The 20068-nt window shown below is 45.5% G+C and overlaps 1 pseudogene; it reads left to right on the plus strand.

The window, feature by feature from the left end:
- Positions 1 to 20068, plus strand: part of LOC147119731 (uncharacterized) — a 178073-nt pseudogene that overhangs the window by 126320 nt on the left and 31685 nt on the right.

Below are 20068 nucleotides of genomic sequence, written 5' to 3' on the forward strand. Positions count from 1 at the left end.
CAGGACTGAACCATGGCAGAGTGCCCGTGCACTTGGGTTTCTGTGTGAATTATTGATGAATTTTCTCTCAATAGGGTGTCACAGAAACGCATTCTCCATTCACTTACTGGGGAGTTCAATGGCGGGAATATTCCCCAGCATGCACCGCGGGGGAGAATGTCCACTATTCAGACTGGACGAGACTACTGCGCATGCGCAGTCCCCGCCTTTATTTGCAGCATGCGCAGCACCACTGTGATCAGAGCCGGGCGAGTGCGACAAGCACTGAAAATTCGGAGGAACGATTTTGCGCCGATTACGAATCAGAGGGGCGCAGGAAGGTAACGCACTCCGCGGGTGGGCTTCATAATCACTTGGTGTAGGCCGCAAGCCCCGAATGAGAACCTACAGGTTCCGCGTTTGCAGCTCCCGGGAACAGACCCAAGGTAACGGGCGCCATCTTTGTAAAGGAAAGCTGTGGATTTCTGCATCACAATAATACTTAATCGACGTTCAGAGCGCATGCGCGGCCAGCTTTGTAAAAGACCCAATAGTGGGCGGGGCTTCACGGTCCCAGTAAGTGAACTGAACCCAGTCAGAGTCAGCACCTTCAGGGGAGGAGAGGGAGGGGAACCAGTGAGTGTAGAACTGAACCCATCCAGAGTCAGCACCTTCAGGGGAGGGGAACCAGTGAGTGTACAACTGAAGCCAGCCAGAGTCAGCACGTTCAGGGGAGGAGAGGGAGGGGTACCAGTGAGTGTAGAACTGAACCCAGCACCTTCAGGGGAGGAGAGGGAGGAGAACCAGTGAGTGTACAACTGAAGCCAGCCAGAGTCAGCACCTTCAGGGGAGGAGAGGGAGGGGAACCAGTGAGTGTAGAACTGAACCCAGCCAGAGTTGGTGGTGAAAACAGGGAGAGGAGGGCAAACTATCTTGAGACGTGCAATGTTTTTGGATTTTAGCACAGGGAGGAGGGACAATGTGTGGGACAGGAATTTACAGCTTTGGAGAAACAAGAGAGGAAAGAATGTTTCTTGGAAACTAAAATTGTTTGTTCTGAATTTCTGTCCTGTATTTACAGTGATGAGTTTTGTAAACTCCTTTTACAGGGTATCAGAAGGGGAGGATTTGCAGACGGGAAACTCAAACGAAACATCAAGATCTGATGGAGTCACTCGTTTTATCAGGACCTGAATATTATTGGCCTTTGAATGTAGAAGGAGAAATGTTTGTCTGTTCTGTCTGTGGGAAAAGATTTCAGACAGCAGTGTGACTGGAAAAGCACCGAGAGACACACCCGAGTGAGTGTGTTCCCGTGCACTGCCTGTGGAAAGAGCTTTAACCAGTTACACAGCCTGAAAAAACATCGCACCATTAACAGCGGGGAGAAACCGTACACGTGTTCTGTGTGTGGACGAGGCTTCAACTGATCGTCCAACCTGGAGAGACACAAGGATACCCGCTCCATGGAGAAACCGGGGAAATGTGGGGATTGTGGGAAGGAATTCAGTTCCCTGTCTCAGCTGGAAATTCATTGGTGCAGTCACAAAGGGGAGAGGCCGTTCACCTGCTCTGAGTGTGGGAAGAGATTCACTCAATCATCCAACCAGCTGAAACACCAGCGAGTTCACACCGGGGAGAGGCAGTTCACCTGCTCCGTGTGTGGGAAGGGATTCAGTTACCCATCTGAGCTGGAAATTCATTGTCGCAGTCACACTGGGGCGAGACAGTTTACCTGCTCGGAGTGTGGAAAGGGATTCACTCGGCCATCCGACCTGCTGATACACCAGCGAGTTCACACTGGGGAGAGACCGTTTAGCTGCTCCGTGTGTAGGAAGGGATTGACTCGGTCATCCATCCTGCTGGCACACCGAGTTCACAGTGGGTAGAGGCCATTCACCTGCTCCGTGTGTGGGAAAGGATTCACGCGGTCATCCCACTTGCTGAGACACCAGCGAGTTCACACTGGGGAGAGCGCGTTCACCTGCCCCGGGCGTGGGAAGGGATTCCCTCAGTCATCCGATCTGATGAGACACCAGCGAGTTCACACTGGGGAGACTGTTCAGCTGCTCTGTGTGTGGGAAAGGATTCATGCGGTCAACCCACTTGCTGAGACACCAGCGAGTTCACACTGGGGAGAGCGCGTTCACCTGCCCCGGGCGTGGGAAGAGATTCACTCAGTCATCCGACCTGCTGAAACACCAGCGAGTTCACAAGTAACCGCAGTGGTTGGATTCTGCTGTTAATGCTACTGTTAATCACATCCTGACTTAATTATGTTCATTGTGACAGTTGGAGTTATTTTCTGCTGATGTTAATAACCCCTATAACTGGGCTGGAGTTTAATATTTTCATACTTCAAATATCAACACACTGTGTTAATTGATGTCTCCAAGATAAGAGAAGACTAATTGATGTCCTGTTACTGACTGCTCCATTTTTGGGCCTTTTCTCCTTTCTAACTTGAGATTATTTCAGTTCTCATACCTTCGGTTACTCTCATGGACAAGTCCCAGCTCCCCATACCTTCCAGAGTGCCTCTCCTAGCCTTGGTATCCAGGGAAGGTCTCGGTAACAAGCCCGGAATCACTAAACACAAAACCCAGTCTGTTAATCACTTTCAGCTGCTGGACTTAGCGTGTGTCCCACAGCATCTCTCTCACCTTCGATGTGTGAATAGAGCATCACGCCTGCAAACCTGCTTTCAATTTAAATTTGAATCCACTCAGCAAGTGGATTAAAAAATATACGTACAAGTAAACAGATCACATCAAATAATTGGCAAAGGTTTAGAGTCAACAAGATGAGCAAGTGAACACATCATGGCCCAATACCCCAGCTCTATATTCATAAGAACATAAGAAGTAGGAGCAGGAGTAGGCCATACAGCCCCTCGGGCTTGCTCCGCCATTCAATAGGATCATGGCTGATCCGAACATAGACTCACGTCCACTTCCCTGCCCGCTCCCCATAACCCTTAATTCCCTTATCAGCTAGGAAACTATCTCCGTTTTAAATTTATTTAATGTCACAGCTTCCACAGCTCTCTGAGGTAGCAAATTCCATAGATTTACTACCCTCTGAGTGAAGAAGTTTCTCCTCATCTCAGTTTTGAAAGGGCAGCCCCTTATTCTAAGATTATGCCCCCTAGTTCTAGTCTCACCTATCAGTGGCAACATCCTCCCCGCATCCACCCAATCAAGCCCCCTCACAATCTTATATGTTTCGATAAGATTGCTTCTCATTCTTCTGAATTCCAATGAGTAGAGGCCCAACCTACTCAACCTTTCCTCATAAGTTAACCCCCTCATCTCCGGAATCAGCCGAGTGAACCTTCTCTGAGCTGCCTCGAGAGCAAGTATATCTTTTCTTAAATATGGAAACCAAAACTGTACGCAGTATTCCAGGTGTGGCCTCACCAGTACCCTGTATAACTGAAGCAAGACTTCCCTGTTTTTATACTCCATCCCCCTTGCAATAAAAGCCAAGATTCTATTGGCTTTCCTGATCACCTGCTGTACCTGCGTACTAACCTTCTGTGTTTCATGCACCAGGACCCCCAGATCCCTTTGTACGGTAGCACTTTGCAGTTTCTTTCCATTTAGATAATAACCTGCTCTTTGATTTTTTCTGCCAAAGTGCATAACCTCACACTTTCCAACATTATATTCCATCTGCCAAATTTCTGCCCACTCACTTAGCCTGTCTATGTCCTTTTGCCGGTTTTTTATGTCCTACTTACTGCTTTCCCTCCCATCTTTGTATTGTCGGCAAACTTGGATACGTTGCACTTGGTCCCCTCCTCCAAATCGTTAATATAGATTGTAAAGAGTTGGGGTCCCAGCACTGACCCCTGCGGAACACCACTAGTTACTGATTGCCAACCCGAGAATGAACCATTTATCCCAACTCTCTGTTTTCTGTTAAATAGCCAATCTTCCACGCATGCCAGTATATTACCCCCAATCCCGTGATTTCTTATCTTGATCAGTAATCTTTTGTGTGGAAACTTGTCAAATGCCTTTTGGAAGTTCAAATACACCACATCCACTGGTTCCCCTTTATCCACCCTGTTTGTTCCATCCTCAAAGAATTTGAGCAAATTTGTCAAACATGACTTCCCCTTCATAAAACCATGCTGACTCTGTCCGATTAAATTATGCTTATCCAAATGTCCTGTTACTGCTTCCTTAATAATGGACTCCAACATTTTACCAACCACAGATGTTAGGCTAACTGGTCTATAGTTTCCAGCCTTTTGCCTACCTCCCTTTTTAAATAAGGGCGTTACATTAGCAGTTTTCCAATCTGCTTGGACCTTTCCTGAATCCAGGGAGTTTTGGAAAATTACCACCAATGCATCCGCAATCCCTACCGCTACTTCTCACAAGACCCTACGATGTAAGCCATCAGGTCCAGGGGATTTATCCACCTTAAGTCCCATTATCTTACCGAGTACCATCTCCTTAGTGATTTTAATCGTGTTTAGCTCCTTCCCCCCCCCTATAGCACCCTGTTTGTCCAGTGTTGGGATATTTTTAGTGTCCTCTACTGTAAAGACTGATACAAAATATTTGTTCTGCATATTTGCCATCTCCATGTTCCCCACTACTAATTTCCCGGTCTCGTCCTCTAAGGGACCAACATTCACTTTAGCCACCCTTTTTCTTTTTATATAACTGTAGAAACTCTTGCTATCTGTTTTTATATTTTTTGCTGGTTTACTTTCATAATCTATCTTCTCTATCTTAATTAATCTTTTAGTTATTCTTTGCTGGCTTTTAAATGCTTCCCAATCTTCTATCCTCCCACTAGATTTGGCTACTTTATATGCCCTTGTTTTCAGTCGGATACTATCCTTTATTACTTTACTTAGCCACGGATGGCTGTCTTTTCTTTTACGCCCCTTTTTCCTCAGTGGAATATATTTTTCTTGAAAGTTGTGAAATATCTCCTTGAATGTACACCACTGCTCCTGTACCGTCTTACACCTTAATCTATTTTCCCAGTCCACTTTAGTCAACTCTGCTCTCATACCTTCATAGTCTCCTTTAGTTAAGCTTAGTACACTGGTTTGAGATCCAACTCTCTCACCCTCCAACTGAATTTGGAATTCAACCATGTTCTGGTCACTCATACCAAGGGGATCCTTTACTAGGACATTTTTTATTAATCCTGTCTCATTACACAGGACCAGATCAAAGATTGCCTGCCCCCTGGTTGGTTCAGTAACATACTGCTCAAGGAACCCGTCCCTAATGCACTCTATGAACTCTTCCTCAAGGCTGCCCTGCCCAATTTGATTTGTCCAGTTAATATGAAAGTTAAAATCTCCCATGATTATAGCTGTTCCCTTATTACAAGCCCCAACTATTTCCTGATTTATACTCCGACCAACAGAGTTGCAACTGTTAGGAGGCCTATAGACTACGCCCACTAGTGACTTTTTCCCCTTATTATTCCTTATCTCCACCCAAACCATTTCACTATCCTGATCCTTTGACCCAATATCATTTCTCACTATTGCAGTGATTCCATCCTTTATTAACATAGCCACCCCACCACCCTTTCCTTCCTGTCTATCCTTCCTAATAGTCAAATACCCCTGGATGTTTAGTTCCCAGTCATGGTCACCTTGCAGCCATGTTTCTGTAATGGCCACCAGATCATACCCATGTGTAGTTATTTGTACCGTCAACTCGTCTATTTTGTTACGAATGCTGCGTGCATTCAGATAAAGAACTTTTAAATATGTTTTGTGACAATTTATTCCTGCTTTTACCCCCTTTACTACTTTACCTTTATCATTATATATTCTGTCCCTTCCTGACACGCTCTGGTTTTTAATTTCCCCACTGCTACTTTGCTCTATTGCCTTCTCCGCTGACATTTTTATTTTTCGCTCTCTTGAAACCTCCCCCCCACTAATTAGTTTAAAGCCCTCTCTACAGCCCTAGTTATTCGATTCGCCAGGATTCTAGTCCCAGCACTGGCCAAGTGAAGTGCGTCCCAACGGAACAGCTCTCTGGTACTGGTGCCAGTGTCCCAAGAAGCAAAACCCATTTCTCCCACACCAGTCTTTGAGCCACGCATTTAACTCTCTGATTTTATTTACCCTAGCCAAATTTGCTCATGGCTCAGGAGAAAGTCTGTTATCTAACTCCTCGAGTGGGCAGAATAGAGAAAGATCCCAACTCAAAGAACATCCAGAATCTGTTGTAAATATCTTTCAAATCCTGACTGGTGCAATCGGTCGGTTTCCTTTCAATTGAAGTGAATGGAAGATGAGGGGTGTTGGCATATGGAGCTGGGTTAATTCAGCTTCTGAAAGGTGTTCATGTTTAGTTCATTCAATATCGGGGAAAATGTGGTTGGTATCATTAGAGAGAGAGAGAGAGATTTCACTGAGCAACAGCTGGTGTTTGCAACCAACTGGCCTTGGATATTTTCATCAGAGAATGTTTCGATCAGAAATATGATGTTGGGATAAGGAAAGTCTGGAGACTAGTGGTTTGTGCTGCCCCAGGAAGGTCACAGTGTTTTTACCTGCTTCTAACGTTGTTGATGTGTGTTGAAGAAAATGCAGACTTGTGTCTCTGGACTGTGCAGTAGCCAGAGACGACCATATTAGGCAATGCCAGCTCCAGTTTGATAAGAGGCTGATGGCAGAGCAAGAGATCCAGCAGTTTTAAGAATTTATCTCCCGTTATCTGCAGACATCGAATGTCGCAGCGTGCTGACAAAATTGGACTTAAGACTTTAACCTATTGGGTTCAATTATTGGGATCGATTGTTTTAGAATTGAATTGTTATAGAATGGAAAAGTAGTGAAGTTATGCTAAACTTGTATCGAACCTTGGTTAGACCACACTTGGAGCACTGCGTACAATTCTGGTCGCCATATTATAAAAAGGATATAGAGGCACTGGAGAGGGTGCAGAGAAGATTTACAAGGATGATACCAGAAACGAGAGGGTATACCTGTCAGGAAAGGATGGACAGGCTGGGTCTCTTTCCTCTTGGAAAAAGAAGGCTGAGTGGTGACCTAATAGAGGTCTTTAAAATGATGAACGGTTTTGATAGAGTAGATACAGAGAGAGTGCTTCCACTTGTGTGGAAGAGCATAACTAGAGGCCATCGATATAAGATAGTCACCAAGAAATCAAATAGGGAATTCAGGAGAAACTTCTTTACCCAGAGAGTGGTGAGAATGTGGAACTCGCTACCACAGGGAGTGGTTGAAGCGAATAGTATCGATACATTTAAGGGGAGGCTAGACAAGCCTATGAGGGAGAAGGGAATAGAGGGTTATGCTGATAGAGTTAGATGGGGAAAGACGGGAGGAGGCTCGAGTGGAGCATAAACGCCGGCATGGACTGGTTGGGCCGAATGGTGTGTTTCTGTGCCGTATATCCTGTGTAATCCTATTTTCCAAGACACATTGCTCGAAGGGGAGGATAAATGACTCGGATCCAAACACAATTGTTACTTTTGTCTTCTTTGTAAAATCACAAAGTCTGGGCATAATTTGTTTGTGAAATTAAAATTGATGCTTTAAATTGATCAGAGTTGCTGTTCCAGCACATGGGAAGGGAAATTGAGCTGAAATTTTAGGGGATAATCCAGTTTTATTTTTGAAAAGGTCCAGTCTGTGTGGCTCTGTCCAAACTCTGTCTTCAGAAAGGAGTCTCTGGGGGGAGACTGTTGTGTTAAAGGGAACTAACATCCCTTATCTCACAGACTGAATCGCTCTCTGGCATATTTCGCAGAATAGAAACATAGAAGATAGGAGCAGGAGTAGGCCATTCGGCCCCTCGAGCCTGCTCCGCCATTCAATGAGATCATGGCTGATCATCCAAATTCAGTGCCCTGTCCCTGCCTTCTCCCCATATCCCTTGATCCCTTTAGCCTTAAGAAATATATCCAACTCTTTCTTGAATACACTTAATGAACTGGCCTCCACCGCCCTCTGTGGCAGAGAATTCCACAGGTTCACCACTCTCTGGGTGAAGAAATTCCTCCTCATTTCAGTCCTAAATGGCTTACCCCTTATCCTTAGACTATGACCCCTGGTTCTGGACTCCCCGGCCATCAGAAACATCCTTCCTGCATCTAGTCTGTCCAGGCCTGACAGAATTTTATAGGTTTCGATGAGATCCCCTCTCAATCTTCTAAACTCCAGTGAGTATAAGCCCAATCAACACACTCTCTCCTCATACGTCATTCCTGCCATCCCAGGTATCAGCCTGGTGAATCTTCACTGCACTGCTTCCATGGCAAGAACGTCCTTCCTCAGGTAAGGCGACCAAAACTGCACACAATACTCAAGGTGCGGTCTCACCAAGGCCCTGTACAACTGCAGCAAGACATCCTTGTTCTTGTACTTGAACCCTCTTGCTACGAAGGCCAACATACCATTTGCCTTCTTAACTGCCTGCTGCACCTGCATGCTTACCTTCAGCGACTGGTGCACAAGAACACCCAGGTCTCTTTGCACTTCCCCTTCTCCCAATCTATTGCCATTCAAATAATAACCTGCCTTCCTGTTTTTGCCACCAAAGTGGATAACCTCACATTTATCCACATTATAGTGCATTTGCCATGTTTCTGCCCAATCACCGAACCTGTCCAAATCGTACTGGAGTTTCACGACATCCTCCTCACAGCATACCCTCCCACCCAGCTTTGTGTCGTCTGCAAATTTGGAGATATTACATCCAATTCCCTCGTCCGGATCATTAATATATATTGTGAACAGCTGGGGTCCTAGGACCGATCCTTGCGGTACCCCACTAGTCACTGCCTGCCACTTGGAAAACGACCCGTTTATTCCAACTCTTCGCTTTCTGTCCGCCAACCAGTTCTCTATCCAAGGTCCAAGAAGAGGATTGGTTAAATAAAATTAAACAAACAAAATGGGTTCAAACTTGGGTTCAAATGGCTGATGTGGCTTAGGAGAGTGAGACAACTTTTTAAATCATCAAGGCCACGACACATTCTACATAGAGAAACCAGCTCTGAAATAATCAGGAGAAAGTTAAACACATTGCCACCTGTCAGAGGCATTACAGTTAAAAGTGAAGAGAAGGCTGATCAAATTAGGATTTCCTCACAGCTAGAATGGTCGTCAGATTCAAGGCCTCCACTAAGTACTGAACAAAGAAAGCTTGTAGCGAGGCTAAAAACAGATAAAGTCAGGCTGTCTCTGTCTGGACAAGGTGGCCATGGTTGTATCCAAATCAGCTCCAAGCTGAAGGTGGGAGACAAGGAGGCCGTACCTTCCAGGCTCCAGAACAAAACATGGATCCACGTGAGAGGCCACCTCCATCAGGAAGCAGAGGACCTCAAAATGGTTGGGTTTGGAATCAGTGATAAACCGAGGTACAGCCTCGCAAAAGCATCATTTCAGTGGTAATAGAGAAAGAACCCTAAAACGGCTCCCTGGGAAAATTGGGAGTCCCGTATGTGGGAGACCAGGAAGACTCCCCTGAACCAGGTGGGATGGGACACACCCTGACCCCAAACACTAAATTGGTCACAGAATGAATAGGGTTCAGTTAAAGAGTTAGTATCACACTTGGACAATAAGTAATTCAAGGACATTGTAAAAGACTTCAATACAAACTGAAAAGGTAATGACAGCAGGTTATTTTAAAGTAAGAAATGTCTTATGTTGATCAGTAATGTTAACTATTGGTTTGCAAAGTGCAAACGCTGATGGTGATCATCATCTGTGGGACTAAAAAAGACATCCCACCTCACAAAAAGAACTCTACCTGTCCGATCCAGCAAAAGAACCCAAGTGTTAATGGACTAGAAGTAATTGAATCAGGAAATGTATTATAGAATGATGTACGTTTTGAAATTGTTAATTGAAATCGAAAGGGTTAAACATAAGCTTGAATCTGTCAACTAGATTATGTGAAGGGAGATATTCGCAATGAACAGACAACATGGTCGGAGAATTAGTAAAGGATGTGTTAGTAAAGAATAGAAAACAGGAACCAAGGGATGAGGAAGATGGGGAACAGAAGGAGAATCTGATTAAATCACAAAGAAAGCGAGAGCTGACAGGATAGCTGGGAATAGGAGCCACGGCAAGGTTAGCAGGAGTAAACAGAATAGATATAGAAAGTATGTGGGAACACGATGAGGTAATGAAGAGGCAATTAAAAAGATTATTGTCAAACAATGAGGCTAACCAGAATCAAGGCCTTACTCGAGGCATCGTGTGTAGCCTCTGTGTGACATTTGTGATGAATGTGGTACAGAAGGGACTGGACAACATGAGGGTAATCAAATCCCTTTGTTTATTCATGTAGAACAACAGAGAAAATGGTTTAAAGGAACCAAGACATAGCCGAAGATGTGAGGCAGCCAATGGGAATGGTGTTTCTGGCCCCGAGGGAAGGGGATTGAAATGAAGATATTAGACCAGTGGGATTGGTCTTGTCTTTGTTAAGGAGAAATGGAAATGAAACAAAACCTTGGAAGGTGTATCGGGTAGAATGGGTTGGAATGGGGGAAGACTCTGAGTTTGGTCCAATCCATAAACAGAATGAGGAATAGCCAAGATATCTGATTAAGAAGGGGGGAACTTGGATAGCACCAGATCTGCAGTGTTGTACTCTGAAAGGGACAACATGGGTTTGTAGATGTGACATAGTCCATCAACAGACTGTTCCAGCTTGTGGGTTCACCCTCAACAAAGAATCACCAAAATGCCAGATTGGAATAAGTAAATGGGGCGAAGACCAAACTGATAGCGTGTATAAAGGAAAAGGACAGGATTGTGTGACTACTACTGCCACTGATATGACTGTGGGTTCACCCCGATGCCCCATACTAGAACATCACTTTTGTTTGATTCCAGCGAGAAACAGGCATATCGGTGCTAAAACACTGGGACTGGTCCATCATCATAACGCCACTTATCTGCAGATGAGACTGCCTCTGGAGGATGAAGCCATTCCACATATGGGACACTATATAACTTCCCTGTCTCTGGCTTTAAAGGGCAAAATAGAGCGAATTAGCACATCCCAGAAACACACAGTGCAAATGATACAGACAAATAGAGAGACAGAACAGGCAATCCCCAGACTTGGGAATCATGAATGGTGGGAAGTAGTATCTAGTGTGGAACTACATCCTTGGGCTAGATTGTTCCCGATGGGATTGGTGAGATCACCGATAATAGCTTTAGGGATTCTGGTCATTGTGTTCTGCTGTGTAAGGAAGTCGATAAGGGACATGGAAAATATCAGGAAAGGTAAGGATCGCAATGGCACCAAGAGGAAGCCAGGATTAAAGACAAAGAAGGATATCAAACACTTTGCCAAGAGGTAACGTAACCCATAAAAAACAAAAAGTGGGACATGTTGGCATATGGACCCCGGTTAATTCAGCTTCTGAAAGGGATTCATGTTTAATTCATTCGATAGAGGGGAAAATGTGGTTTGTATCATTAGAGATGAGAGATTTCACTGAATTTGGACGATCAGCCATGATCTCATTAAATGGCGGAGCAGGCTCGAGAGGCCGAATGACCAAATGGCCTACTCCTGCTCCTATCTTCTATGTTCCTGGTGTTTTGTGACCAACCAGCCTTCGATATTCACAATAGAATGTTTGGATTAGAAATCTGATGTTAGGATAAGGAAAGTCCAGAACTCGTGGTTTCTGCTCACCGTACCAAGGCCACGATGTTTATCTGTGTTGTTGATGTGGACGTGTGTCTCTGGACTATGCAGGAGCCAGAGACGACCATATTAGTCAATGCCTGCTCCAGTTTGATCAGAAAACAGTCTATAAATGTCAGCTTTTGTGAACTCGCTGGTGTCTCAGCAGGTGGGATGAACGAGTGAATCGCTTCCCACAGTCCGAGCAGGTGAACGGTTTCTCCCCAGTGTGAACTCGCTGGTGTCTCAGGAGGTGGGATGAATGGTTGAATCCCATCCCACACTCAGAGCAGGTGAATGGCCTCTCCCCAGTGTGAGTGCGATGATGAATTTCCAGCTCAGACGAGTAATTGAATCCCTTCCCACAGTCCCCACATTTCCACCGTTTCTCCGTGGTGCGGGTGTGCTCGTGTCTCTCCAGGTTGGATGATCTGTTGTAGCCTCATCACACACAGAACACAAGTACGGTTTCTCCCCGCTGTGAATGGTGCGATGTTTTTTCAGGCTGTGTAACTAGTTAAAGCTCTCTCTGCACTGGAACACTCTCACTTGGGTGTGTGTGTCTTGCTGCTTTTCCAGTCACACTGATGTTTGAAATCTTTTCCCACAGACAGAACAGACAAACAATTCTCCTTCCACATTCAAAGGCTGATGATATTCAGGTCCTGTTGAATTGAGTGATGCTGTCACATCTTGACGTGATGTTTGGTTTGAGTTTCCCTTCTTCAAATCCTCCCCTTCTAATACCCTGTAAAAGGAGTTTACAAAACTCATCACTAAGTACAGGACAGAAATTCAGAACAGACAATTCCAGTATCTATGGAACATTCTTTCCTCTCTTGTGCCTCTAAATCCCCGCCCACACATTGTCCCTCCGCCCTGTGCTAAAATCCAAACACATTGCACGTCTCAAGACCGTTTGTTCTCCGCTCCCAGTTTCCACCACCAACTCTGGCTGGGTTCAGTTCTACACTCACTGGTTCCCCTCCCTCTCCTCCCCTGATGGTGTTGACTCTGGCTGGTTGCAGTTCTACACTCACTGGTTACCCTCTTTCTCCTCCCCTGAAGGTGCCGACTCTGGCTGGGTTCAGTTCTACACTCACTGGTTCCCCTCCCTCTCCTCCCCTGAAGGTGCTGAATCTGGTGAGTATTTCTCTCTTTTTTAAGCTTAAACTCTGTGGTTTATAGTTTCTAAGGTGTGATATTCATCATCTAGAATCGGGGCAGAGGGTACTTAAAAAATATTAATAAAATTCATTACATAGAATGGGAGATCAGGTGATGTGTTGCTGCTGCAATATGTGGGAGCTGGTGGACACCATTGATGCTCACGGTGATCACATTTGCAGTAAGTGCTGGCTGCTCGAGGAATTCCGGCTCCGTGTTGAAGAGCTGGAGTCCGAGCTTCAAACACTGAGACACATCAGGGAGGGGGAGAGTTACCTGGACTCTGTTTCAGGAGGTAGTCACACCGATTAGATTAATTCAGATGTAGTCCAGGGACAGGATGGTGTGACTAGAAGTGAGGCAGGTATGGGGATCCAGGAGGTAGTGTTGGAGGAGCCGCAGCCCTTGCTCTTGTCCAACAGGTTTGAGGCTCTTGCTCCCTGTGCGGATGGGAACGGGGACTGCAGGGAGGATGAGCAACCCGGCCACAGCACCGTGGAGCAGGGGGCCATTCAAGTGGGGGGGAGTTAAAAGAAATGTTGTAGTGGTAGGGGATAGTATTATTAGGGGGATAGATAGAGTTCTTTGCAGCCAAGAGCGAGAGTCCCGAAGGCTGTGTTGCCTGCCCGGTGCCAGGGTTAAGGACATCTCCTCTGGGCTGGAGAGAAACTTGGAGTGGGAGGGGGAGGATCCAGTTGTCGTGGTCCATGTTGGTACCAACGACATAGATAGGACAAGGAACGAGGTTCTGCTGAGGGAGTTTGAGCAGCTAGGGGCCAAATTAAAAAGCACAACCACAAGGGTAATAATCTCTGGATTACTACCTGAGCCACGTGCAAATTTGGCTAGGGTAAATAAAATTAGAGAGTTAAATGCGTGGCTCAAAAACTGGTGTGGGAGAAATGGGTTTTGCTTCCTGGGACACTGGCGTCAGTACTGGGACAGGAGAGAGCTGTTCCGTTGGGACGGACTTCACTTGGCCAGTGCTGGGACTAGAATCCTGGCGAATCGAATAACTAGGGCTGTAGAGAGGGCTTTAAACTAATTAGTGGGGGGGAGGTATTAAGAGAGCGAAAAATAAAAATGACAGCGGAGAATGCAATAGAGCAAGATAGCAGAGGGGGAATTAAAAACCAGAGCGTGTCAGGAAGGGACAGAATGTATAATGATAAAGGTAAAGTAGTAAAAGGGGTAAAAGCAGGAATAAATTGTCAGAAAACATATTTGAAAGTTCTTTATCTGAATGCACGCAGCATTCGTAACAAAATAGACAAGTTGGCGGTAGAAATAACTACACATGGGTATGATCTGGTGGCCATTACGGAAACATGGCTGCAAGATGATCATGACTGGGAACTAAACATACAAGGGTATTTGTCAATTAGGAAAGACAGACAGGAAGGAAGGGGAGGTGGGGTTGCTATGTTAATCAAGGATGGAATCACTGCAATAGTCAGAAATGATATTGGGTCAGAGGATCAAGGTAGTGAAACAGTTTGGGTGGAGATAAGGAATAATAAGGGGAAAAAGTCACTAGTGGGCGTAGTCTATAGGCCTCCTAGCCGTTGCAACTCTGTTGGTCGGAGTATAAATCAGGAAATAGTTGGGGCTTGTAATAAGGGAACAGCTATAATCATGGGGGATTTTAACTTTCATATTGACTGGACTAATCAAATTGGGCATGGCAGCCTTGAGGAAGAGTTCATAGAGTGTATTAGGGATGGGTTCCTTGAGCAGTATGTAACTGAACCAACCAGGGGGCAGGCAATCTTAGATCTGGTCCTGTGTAATGAGACAGGATTAATAAAAAATGTCCAAGTAAAGGATCCCCTTGGAATGAGTGACCATAATATGGTTGAATTCCAAATTCAGTTTGAGGGTGAGAGAGTTGGATCTCAAACCAACGTACTGAGCTTAAATAAAGGACACTATGAAGGTATGAGAATAGAATTGACTAAAGTGGACTGGGAAAACAGATTAAAGTGTAAGACGGTACAAGAGCAGTGGTCTACATTCAAGGAGATATTTCACATCTTTCAAGATAAATATATTCCACTGAGGAAAAAGGGAAGTAAAAGAAAAGACAGCCATCCGTGGCTTAGTAAAGTAATAAAGGATAGTGTCTGACTGAAAACAAGGGCATATAAAGTAGCCAAATCTAGTGGGAGGATAGAAGATTGGGAAGCATTTAAAAGCCAGCAAACAATAACTAAAAGATTAATGAAGAAAGGGAAGATAGATTATGAAAGTAAACTAGCAAAAAATATAAAAACAGATAGCAAGAGTTTCTACAGCAATATAAAAAGAAAAAGGGTGGCTAAAGTGAACGTTGGTCCCTTAGAGGATGAGACCGGGAAACTAGTGGTGGGGAACATGGAGATGGCAAAGACGCTGAACAAATATTTTGTATCAGTCTTTACAATAGAGGACACTAAAAATATCCCAACACTGGACAAACAGGGGGCAATGGGGGGGGGGGGAGGAGCTAAACACGATTAAAATCACTAAGGAGATGGTACTCGGTAAAATAATGGGACTTAAGGCGGATAAATCCCCCGGACCTGATGGCCTACATCCTAGGGTCTTGAGAGAAGTGGCGGTAGGGATTGTGGATGCATTGGTGATTATTTTCCAAAACTCCCTAGACTCAGGAAAGGTCCCGGCTGATTGGAAAACTGCTAATGTAACACCCTTATTTTAAGATGGGAAGTAGACAAAAAGCTGGAAACTATAGACCAGTTAGCCTAACATCTGTGGTTGGCAAAATGTTGGAGTCCATTATTAAGGAAACAGTAACAGAGCATTTGGATAAACATAATTTAATAGGACAGAGTCAGCATGGTTTTATGAAGGGGAAGTCATGTTTGACAAATCTGCTCGAATTCTTTGAGGATGTAACATACAGGGTGGATAAAGGGGAACCAGTGGATGTAATGTATTTGGACTTCCAAAAGGCATTTGACAAGGTTCCACACAAAAGATTACTGATCAAGATAAAAAAAATCACGGGATTGGGGGTAATATATTGGCATGGGTGGAAGATTGGCTATCTAACGGAAAAAATAGTTGGGATAAATAGTTCGTTCTTGGGCTGGCAATCAGTAACTAGTGGTGTTCCGCAGGGGTCAGTGCTGGGACCCCAACTCTTTACAATCTATATTAACGATTTGGAGGAAGGGACCGAGTGCAACATATCCAAGTTTGCCAACGATACAAAGATGGGAGAGAAAGCAGTGAGTGAGGAGGACATAAAAAACCTGCAAAAGGACATAGACAGGCTAAGTGAGTGGGCAGAGATTCGGCAGATGGAATATAATATTGGAAAGTGTGAGGTTATGCACTTTGGCAGAAAAAATCAAAGAGCAAGTTATTATCTGAATGGAGAGAAACTGCAAAGTGCTACCGTACAAAGGGATCTGGGGGTCCTGGTGCATGAAACACAAAATGTTAGTATGCAGGTGCAGCAGGTGATCAGGAAGGCCAATGGAATCTTAGCTTTTATTGCAAGGGGGAATGGAGTATAAAAACAGGGAAGTCTTGCTGCATTTACACAGGGTATTGGTGAGGCCACACCTGGAATACTGCGTGCAGTTTTGGTTTCCATATTTAAGAAAAGATATACTTGCTCTCGAGGTGGTTCAGAGAAGTTTCACTCGGTTGATTCCGGAGACAAGGGGGTTGACGTATGAGGAAAGGTTGAGTAGGTTGGGACTCTACTCATTGGAGTTCAGAAGAATGAGGCGATCTTATCGAAACATATAAGATTGTGAGGGGGCTTGATCCGGTGGATGCGGTGAGGATGTTTCCACTGATGGGTGAGACTAGAACTAGGGGGCATAATCTTAGAATAAGGGGCTGCCCTTTCAAAACTGAGATGAGGAGAAATTTCTTCACTCAGAGGGTAGTAAATCTATGGAATTTGCTACCCCAGAGAGCTGTGGAAGCTGCAACAATAAATACATTTAAAACGGAGATAGACAGTTTCCTAGCAGATAAGGGAATTAGGGGTTATGGGGAGAGGGCAGAGAAGTGGACATGAGTCTAGATTCGGATCAGCAATGATCCTATTGAATGGTGGAGCAGGCCCGAGGGGCCGTATGGCCTACTCCTGCTCCTACTACTTATGTTCTTATGTTCAGTTCTACACTCACTGGTTCCCCTCCCTCTCCTCCCCTGAGCGTGCTGACTCTGGCTGGGTTCAGTTCTACACTCACTGGTCCCCCTCCCTCTCCTCCCCTGACAGTGCTGACTCTGGCTGGGTTCAGTTCTACACTCACTGGTTCCCCCCTCTCTCCTCCCCTGAAGGTGCTGACTCTGGCTGGGTTCAGTTCTACACTCACTGGTTCCCCTCTCTCTCCTCCCCTGAAGGTGCTGACTCTGGCTGGGTTCAGTTCCACACTCACTGGTACCCCTTCCTCTCCTCCCCTGAAGGTGCTGACTCTGGCTGGGTTCAGTTCACTCACTGGGATCCTGAAACCCCGTCCATTATTGAAGCCGTTGCAAAGATGGCGGCGCAAGCGCTCTACTGCTCGATGAAGCAAGAGGGCGATGAACAAAACCTCAGCTTTCCTTTACAAAGATGGCCACCATTATCCCGGGCCTGTTCCCGGGAAAAATCCTCCGAGCTGCAAACACGGAAACCTGTAGGTTCTCATTCGGGGCTTGCAGCCTACACCAGGTGTTTATGAAGCCCAGCCACCGGGCGCGTTACCTCTTTGCGCCCCGCTGATTCGTAATCGGCGCAAAAATCGCGTCTCCAACCTCTCAGTGCTTGTCGCACTCGCCCGACCCTGATCACTTAGACACTGCGCATGCGCACGGGGCTCCTCCAGTGTCAATTGGGTACATTCTCAGCCGCGGGGCATGCTGGGCAACAGCCCCGGTATTGAAAGCCCCAATTAGCGAATGGAAAATGAGATTGTCCGTGATCCCATTGAGAGAAAATTCATCAATAATTCACACAGAAACCCAAGTGCACGGGCACTGTGCCATGGTTCAGTCCTGGATGTGATTAATAACTCAATCCAAACCCCTGCAGTGACATGTGAACTCACTGGAATCTCAGCAGGTGGGGTGAATTTCTTCCCACACACAAGATATTGAAACAGCCTCTCTCCAGTATCGATGCGCTGATCGTGCATCAGCTGCTTTGAACTTTGAAAGCTTTTCTCACAGTCAGAGTATTTAAAGCAACTGTTCTCAATGTGGACATTCTGGAGTGTCAACCGTTGGGACAACGGAGTCAATCCCTTCCCACACGTGAAGTATCTAAACGGTCTCTCTCGGGTGTGACTGTGCTGGTGTGTTAGTAAATGGGATGATTGATTGAATCCCTTTCTACATACAGCCCACTTAACGTATTCTCCCCATTGCGAACAAGTGAGTTCGGCAGTTGTTGAGATAAGCGAGTGTATCTGTTTCCATGCTCAACTGGTGAACGGTCTCTCCCTGGTGTGACTATTTTGATGAGTTTCCACCTCGGACGGGCAACTGAATCCAGTTCCACAGTCCCCACATTTACACTGTTACATAGAAACAGAAACATAGAAGATAGGAGCAGGAGTAGGCCATTTGGTACCTCGAGCCTGCTCCGCCATTTAATGAGATCATGGCTGATCATCCAAATTCAGTACCCTGTCCCTGCTTACTCCCCATATCTCTTTAGCCATAAGAAATATATCTAACTCCTTGAATATATTTAATGAATTGGCCTCAAATGCCTTCTGTGGTAGAGAATTCCACAGGTTCACCACTCTCTGGGTGAAGAAATTCCTCCTCATCTCTGTCCTAAATGGCTTACCTCTTATCCTTAGACTGTGACCCCTGGTTCTGGACTCCCCCGCCATCGGGAACATCCTTCCTGCATTTAGTCTGTCTAGTGCTGTTAGAATGTTATAAGTTTCAATGAGATCCCCTCTCATTCGTCTAAACTCCAGCGAATATAAGCCCAATCACCCCAATCTCTCCTCATATGTCATTTCTCCCATCCCAGGAATCACTCTGGTGAATCTTCGCTGCACTCCCTCCATGGCAAGAACATCCTTTCTCAGATAAGGTGACCAAAACTGCACACAATACTCAAGGTGTGCTCTCACTAAGGCCCTGTACAACTGCAGCAAGACATCTTTGCTCCTGTACTCAAATCCTCTCGCTATGAAGGCCAACATACCATTTGCCTTCTTAACCACCTGCTGCACCTGCATGCTTACCTTCAGCGACTGGTGCACAAGACATCCAGGTCTCGTTGCACTTCCCCTTCTCCCAATCTATTGCCATTCAGATAATAATCTGCCTTCCTGTTTTTGCCACCAAAGTGGATAACCTCGCATTTATCCACATTATACTGCATCTGCCATGCATCTGCCCAATCACCCAACCTGTCCAAATCATACTGGAGTTTCTTGGCTTCCTCCTCACAGCACACACGCCCGCCCAGCTTTGTATTGTCTGCAAACTTGGAGATGTTACATCTAGTTCCCTCGTCTAGATCATTAATATATATTGTTAATAGCTGGGGTCTGTGGTAAACCACTGTTATACCTGTCTGTATGTGTATGTGTATTCCACTAGGTACAGGTCTGGACATGCCTCGGCTGACTCCTCCCACTATTCCAGGTATATAAGTGACTACCTCCCAGTCCCTTAGTATTCTGGACGGGTCGACCACTCGAGACTAGACCTTCATTCTTTAGTTAATAAAAGCCTGGCTGTTACTCGCTTAACCTCAGTCTTTTGAGTAATTGATGGTGCATCAGGGTCCTAGCACCGATCCCTGCAGTAACCCATTAGTCACTGCCTGCCACTCGGAAAAAGGCCCGTTTATTCCAACTCTTTGCTTTCTGTCTGCCAACCAGTTCTCTAACCAAGTCAGCAGGATTTCCACTGTGGTAGGTTTCACAGGCGAGTCCAATCCTGTCCTCAATTGACAGCCACACACTTCCCAGTTGATGTGACTGGATTGGTATCAAGAGAAGGGGCACTGGCTGATTTTTACTCTTGATAGCCCAGTGGCACTGAGGACAATCATAGCCCCTGAACTGCTGCCTTGTCAGAGATCAACTATCAGCAGAGATTAAGGAAAAGAACTTGGGGCGTTGCCAGTCAGTAGCACAGAGTGTTCTAAAGTTTGGCGGGGGAGGTGGTGGAAAAGAGCAGAGTATTTTGAAGAAAATGCTATTTCATCTTTAAAGGAAACCTTGTTACACTGCAAAATTTTGAAGACTTTCAACATTAACCAAGCA

This window comes from Somniosus microcephalus, chromosome 4 (genome assembly GCF_052327205.1).
Source record: "Somniosus microcephalus isolate GS21.2 chromosome 4, FLI_Smic_1.0, whole genome shotgun sequence".
NCBI lineage: Eukaryota > Metazoa > Chordata > Chondrichthyes > Squaliformes > Somniosidae > Somniosus > Somniosus microcephalus.